The following is a 6848-nucleotide window of genomic DNA, read 5'->3' on the forward strand; positions in this document are numbered from 1 at the left end:
ACGAACATAAATAGCACCGTAATCACTCTATATAACGGCCTCAACATTAACAGAATAAACTAAATGATTAGATACAATAATCAAATCCTAATTGTCTTTTCTGCCGACTAAATGGAATCTCTGACTATTTGTGGATAAGCAAAGCTGTTCGTCTAAGATCAATGTCATGGTTTATGAGTAACCACTATTGTCGCCATTGAGTATTTCGAACAAGTGACGTATTTTGAATTGAAACAAAATCTGACATGGCCTTAGGCATTGCAGTCAAGGGCGTGAAAAATTCTATAAAATTTAACTGAAGATGTGCATATTCGTATTGGTGTTTGCTAAATTATTACACATAAAATATAAAATATTGTAACTTAAATGGACATCACGTGTTATAACTGACAACACGACATGTAATATGTCAGGATCCTTCAAACCTTAGCAGGGGCGAAGTTTACAAATTCGCTTTAAATTGAGATATGATTGTTCTGAGAGGCGGTATATACGAATATTGAAAAAAGGCTTAATACAACTATATATTGATTATAGGGATTAAAATGGTACAATACCCTATGAAAAAAATAGAACCCGAATTAGTAGTACTGAATTAGCACAGATAACATTTGCAAGCCATGTACAAGGGACTACATTCCTCACATGTAATATGTATGATGATGACGCGGTACCATTTGAATTTTTGTCATACTGATACATTCGTACCGCTCTGACTCGCTCACTTTAAAGGCGCCAGTCAGAGAAATTGTTTGTTTTGAAATCAGCTGTTTTTCTGAAATGTGCATTTCGTATAGTTTGACTGTATATTGCATTTTGAAGCTAATCTACTTCGGAAATTGACTAACAGATGATTCAATTAATTACAAGAACGTTACGGAGTGTAATTTGGTTTGTTAATTGTGCATGATGGACGTAAATGGAAAAATTTGTATTGTGAATTGAAGATTTTTATAAATATGAAACATTTATAGTTGAAATTATTGTTAATTAGAACTGTATATCAGTTAAATGACGCAATAACTATTGGAGTATTTGGTTGTATTAAGGGAAATGTGTATTCTAGTAATATCTGAGTTCTGGACCACATAAGGTCATTGTTGACTGGGGACTGGGGTAATGTGTGAAGATTGATCATCTGGAAGACCACAGAAGAAAGAAAAGAACCTAGAATAAAGGTATCAAGACTGAAATCTACTGAAGGTCATTGACTGTCAGAATCAGTGATATTACTGTATCCTGAACATCCTATTCCACTTAATTGGTGGCCAGTACGGATTCTTCAACTTCCATTTGCGATATCACACATGTGCTGCAGAGAAATACGTTGCAGACAGATATTCACGAGGTGTATTTTAGCGGCCATCTCGACACTCATGCTCATATGGATAACGGCACAAATATGCTGGTTTTCAAAAGGTGAAAACCCCTCCTCGAACTCTACCAATATTTCAACAGAAGCCGGTGTTTATTTCAAAATATAGAACCAGTGACGAAGAAGGTCAATATTTCACAATGAAGAAAATTTTTTCAAGAAAGCCCAAACCCACCTCTACAGACGCTCAACAACTACAGGATAATATTGCGCTTATGAAAAACACATTCAGACGTCATCAAGATGTAGAAATGAAACGAAGCCAGTTGAAATTGGCGGTAAAACAACAAGCGGAACTACTCAACGACATGAAAAATTTAATTCCAAAAACCACAAAAGAGCTAGAGTCAGCCAATCGTGACGTCAAAACCGCTCAAGCCGACCTATCAATGATAAAGCGATCAACTGAAAAAGCATCTATGAAGATTACCCCTGAAGTGTTAAATGAGGTTTTGTCGGCAGAATTTGATTTAGGAAAAGCACATCAGAAAGTCGTATCCGGCTCCACTCCAGCAACCTTATCAGCCACCGTGGGAGTTATATCACCGCCTGCACCGAACTTGGGGGTGACTAATCAACCTGCTATGCCACCAGCATATGCAGTGACCAGACAGCAAATGCTAACTGGAAAAAATGGAGCTCACAGTGATGTTTTTGCTCAAAAAATAGCTCCACTCATACCGCAGAAATTAGTACCAACAGACTCCAAACAGAAAAATACTTACAAGAAAATATATCCCCATTTAGATGGAGGTAGGGACACTCAGTGTTACGTGACAGGAGTCGAAGGGGTGGATACAATTCCTAACAACCTTATAATCCGTGGGTCATTTTTACCCCAGCAAGACCCAGAAATGGAGCCGAGAATCCTGGCTTCACAGCGGACTCAATTAATTCCACCGCCACTTTTCTCGCCAAATCTTATCCATGAACAAGGCCGTTTAGTGGTTCCTTTCCCTGAGAGACGCGGAGTACCGTGGTACCTGCCAGAAGAGGCTCAAAATGACGATTCGGGGAGGCTCGATGATTCAGATGCTGCGGCATCAAATATTTCTGACCCACTGCCACACAGCGGATTATGCCGATGTCAGAGATGATCTCTGTAATGAAATCGGCTGGGTCAACACCTTTGTTGCCTTGGGTAGAGGACCATCTCCGCATCCTAGACCATAATAGGGGTAATAGCCTTATCGATCGAGTCCTGGCTAACGCAATGCAGGCCAAATTGATTGAAGCAGGCCGTCGGGAGGATGCAGAAATATTGGCAGACATGTTTTCGGTTCCGAATCCTCAATGGGATAAGATTTTGAGCGATTTAGCCATAGCTCTACCAACGTTTGGAATTGGAACAGAAAAGGTCATCGCTAAGTTTGCCAAGGACTACGACTGGAGCACACAAGGCCCCATGTTAAAAATCAACAAGGTCTTGCGCGAGATGGGTATTGCCGAAGACGAACCTATAAAACAGAGTGACGATGGACTTAAATTATTCCGCGTATTACGATCAAAATTACCACCCTCACTGAGGTACCTTATGCACGGGTGGGAGACGCTAAGCTATTCGGACTTTTTACTAGCGCTCCAAAGAATTTGGAATTCGGAGCTCCTGGATGCGAACATAGCAAATTCAACAAACAGACATGACAGACCTATGGCTTCATATGCCATCGGCCCATCAACACCGCAGGCATCAGCGTTACCAGACATCCACATCCATTATATGACACCACCCACCCCATCGTACCCAGCAATGGGACAGCCAAACAAAACACCAGCAGCCAGTGTTGTACAACCACGTCGAAATCCTGAGCGTGCAGCGCGACGTCTTCAACGCAACTTCATACCGCCTGACAACGTCGACGTAAATATTGGCCGAGCAAACAGACGCCCGCAGACTACGGCTCCGACTCAACAACCTCTGACTGCGACACAAGATTCAGGAAACGCAACAGACAACCGAGATCTCACTCCAAGAAATGCTGAAGCTGCTCGTGAGATCGCCCTCTCTAACGGTAATGAATACAGATTTTTGGCAAACCCCAATAATTTTGCTTCACTAGGGCTTTACACTCAGCCAGAAAATGGCCAATCATTGGCAGTTTGCTATTTATGCCGAAGCGTAGGTCACTTGTCCCGCGATTGCTTAGTTAAGGCGGTATTGTGGCTAAACAATCTAGTGCTAGGACGAGATCCACACGGAAATGATGAAATTCGTGAAAGATTGAGACCTCTGCCTGCTAAATTGCTTCAGCAAACTGCTGATAATTGGAAATCATTTTTAAGTGGTAAAAATTTACTTCAAAAAAGAATACTCTCGGTTGAGGAGTTAGATCAATACTTTTACTCGCAAGGATCACCTGGATTGGTAAAGCGAGTACAATTAGTAACTGACTATTTTGAAGAAAGACCCCCCAAGAAAAATCCTTTGCATTGGCACGATAGAAATCTAACTTTCGCACCCCCCACAATGTCCACTATCCCTGAATATTGTGCAGGAAAAAATGCAGCCTGGTCACGATCGCAGAATTTGACTAATTATCAAACACCAGACTGGTCACAACAGGATTTGCGACATAGCATGCATCGTCAGAAAAACTATTAAGGCGAATTAATTCTCCGACATCAATTTCGCCAGAATTAACGTTATCATCTCAACTGGACAATGTAAATAATGATAATTTACCTACTGTAGTGAGTTACAATATGCATCTCGATGATAACCAGTCGGAATTTTTGAATTCATTTGGTAAAGAATTATTGTATTTTGTTGACACAAATGTTGGTTCCAAGTTCCTTGTAGATAGTGGCTCAATTCCAAACCTCATTACAAAAGCTTCTGTCAAAAAATTTCATCCGAACTGCTGGGATAGAAAAATACCTCTGAACATAGCCTTACGAGGTATTGGGGCGTTTCGAGAATTAATTCATTGGTACATATTGACATTGACGGATTGTCAATCCCGTTTGCTACTGGTACTGGTGTGCCCATTGATATTATTGGATTCAAATGGATGATGAAAATTTATGAATTGCCATCTATAACAACTGAGCTACTAAATCCAACGAAGGTGAATGATTATCTAACCTCATTCACATTGCCGAACCATGTTGATGGAGAATTTTTGGATTGTAAAACGCGTAGTGCACGTTGTACTTGCAAACCAACGTGTGCTACGCGGTCACTAGAAGCTATGTGCTCATCGGTTGAACCAGTTAAGATGACTTCAAATGATTCTTGTCGTGATGACACAAAAAATTTGAACATAGCTGACATTGTTTTGAATACTACATAACGTGTCGGGCCTAAGACATCTGAGATGCAAACGTCTTTGCAAAAAGAGCTAATCATTAACGGTCAAAGAGACGCGGAAATGGCGTCTAGTTCTTCGACAAGACAGCTTTCCATGAATACTGACGTTGTTGAACCTGTCACAGAAAATTATCGTAAGCACATGATGTCGCAAGGTAGAATGGATGAAGTTAAAGCCAACCCCATTAACGCATACATTGACGACATATTTATTTGTACAAAAACTGTGGCTGATCATATTGTCCTGTTACAAATACTGTTGAAGCAGCTTGCAAAAATTCGATTAACATTGTCTATAAACAAATGCTTTATAGGCAAGAAAAAGATTAATTTGCTTGGGGCAACAATCACTGGGGAACAAGTAGAAGTACAACCGGAACGATTGCGAGCACTCAAAATGCTAGCTCCGCCACGAAATATATTTGAACTGCGAGGATGCATTGGCGCGCTGAGATATATATCTGACCATTTGCCAGACCTAAGTTTGAAATTGGGTCGTTTAGATGCCCTTACCGGCAACGTGCCTTCTACCAGAGCAAAATTCACTCCGCTCTTGTGGACACAGGAACTGCTGAATGATTTTATAGCAATTAAAAAACTTTTGGATAACTCAAAAATCCTGTATCATCTTAACCCTGACCTGCCTATTTATATCGAAACAGATGCTTCAAATGTTGGATTCGGTGCGGTTTTATTTCAAACAGAAATTGGAATGCAAGCACCTTTCAAAACGGTCTATCCTATAGCATTCTATAGCCAGAACCAGAAGTGGAATTCGCTGAGCGCGCGCGATTACCACCCCTGTTTGAAAGAACTTAAAGCCCTGCGAAATACGGTTGAAAAATTTGAACCCATATTACGCGGAAGTCCATTTGCAATCATTACTGACAACGCTGGGGTGTTCGGCCTTCTGCAACGCATGATGAATGGTGCAAAAAATCCAAGTCCCGAGTTGCTAATCAGACGCTGGCTCGGTTATCTGTCGAGTTTTCCGATAACCAAAATAATTCAGTTCAGCACACGCGAGGTTTTTACCTCAGATGGTTTGTCACGATCATTTTTGTTCGAGATGGCCGCGGCGCCATCAGAAGGCTGGCCCATATATGCTTCAGGACTAAATGATCATGACGGTGAAACTCTGTCAAAACATGAAAAGGACTCGATTAGCCGAATACTGATGCATCATTGCCGACATGAAAAATGTTCGCTTGCTATCAAGGGAATGCACCCCTGGGGCGAACTACAGGAAATTGTGAAACGAAAAATGACATTTTCGCCTACAATTCCACAATTGAAAGATATAATGAAAGACAATGGCCGAGCGATCATTAACAGTGAATCTTTGAGCGCCTCGCATGGGCATTCTGTAGGCAGCTATACCTGTATATACCGAGTACACAGGGTCCGATGAGTTGTATCATTTGACAACTGACAAGAGACTGAATGATATTTTGAAGACCGAATTACGGCAATGGAAAGACAATACATACACCTTTGAAAGAAAAAACACCAAAACTCTCGCGAGAAAAAAAGAATAATTGCTTTGCAAGCGGGTATTCTGCGTAAACTGGGCTATAAGTTATTGCAGACCGCCAACCCGGAAGTAATCCTGTGCGATGGACCAATTCCGCCAGCGTTATTCAAAGGTAGTTAGTTGAATTAACAGAAAAAAGGGAAGGGGGGGGGAATGATTTATGATACGATAAGCATTCCATTCGTGTTATAGAAATAACATTGAAATAATAAAGATTAATCATTCAAAAGGAGTATATTTTCTGTAAGGTATGTTGTATGACTGGAGATACAAATTGGAACGCAAAATCTAAAAAAATAATTTGACTTGCCCTTAGGGAGTTATTTTAAAATCAAACATCACGTCATTGAAACTTCGAAATAAATCTGATCTATTAAAAGAAAAATGCATTTGGGCGGAAGAAAATACTGCAAACAGATGACATGCCTTGAGGGCTATGAACATCATGAATGGCATGCCAATAAGTTAAAGAAACAACCAAAATGCGGAACACCTCGAAGAATTCTCTGAGCCATGCATACGAAATGTTTCACGTGTAGTCTGATCATGTTTCACCGGTAACCCCTTTTCAAAATGTCTTCCGGAGAAATGAGTTAGGGTGAAAAAATAAATAGATCCCATTCTACAAC

Source organism: Botryllus schlosseri, unplaced genomic scaffold, assembly GCF_051294905.1.
Source record: "Botryllus schlosseri isolate E-star unplaced genomic scaffold, Bs_hap1 Bs94a, whole genome shotgun sequence".
NCBI classification, from domain to species: Eukaryota; Metazoa; Chordata; class Ascidiacea; order Stolidobranchia; family Styelidae; genus Botryllus; species Botryllus schlosseri.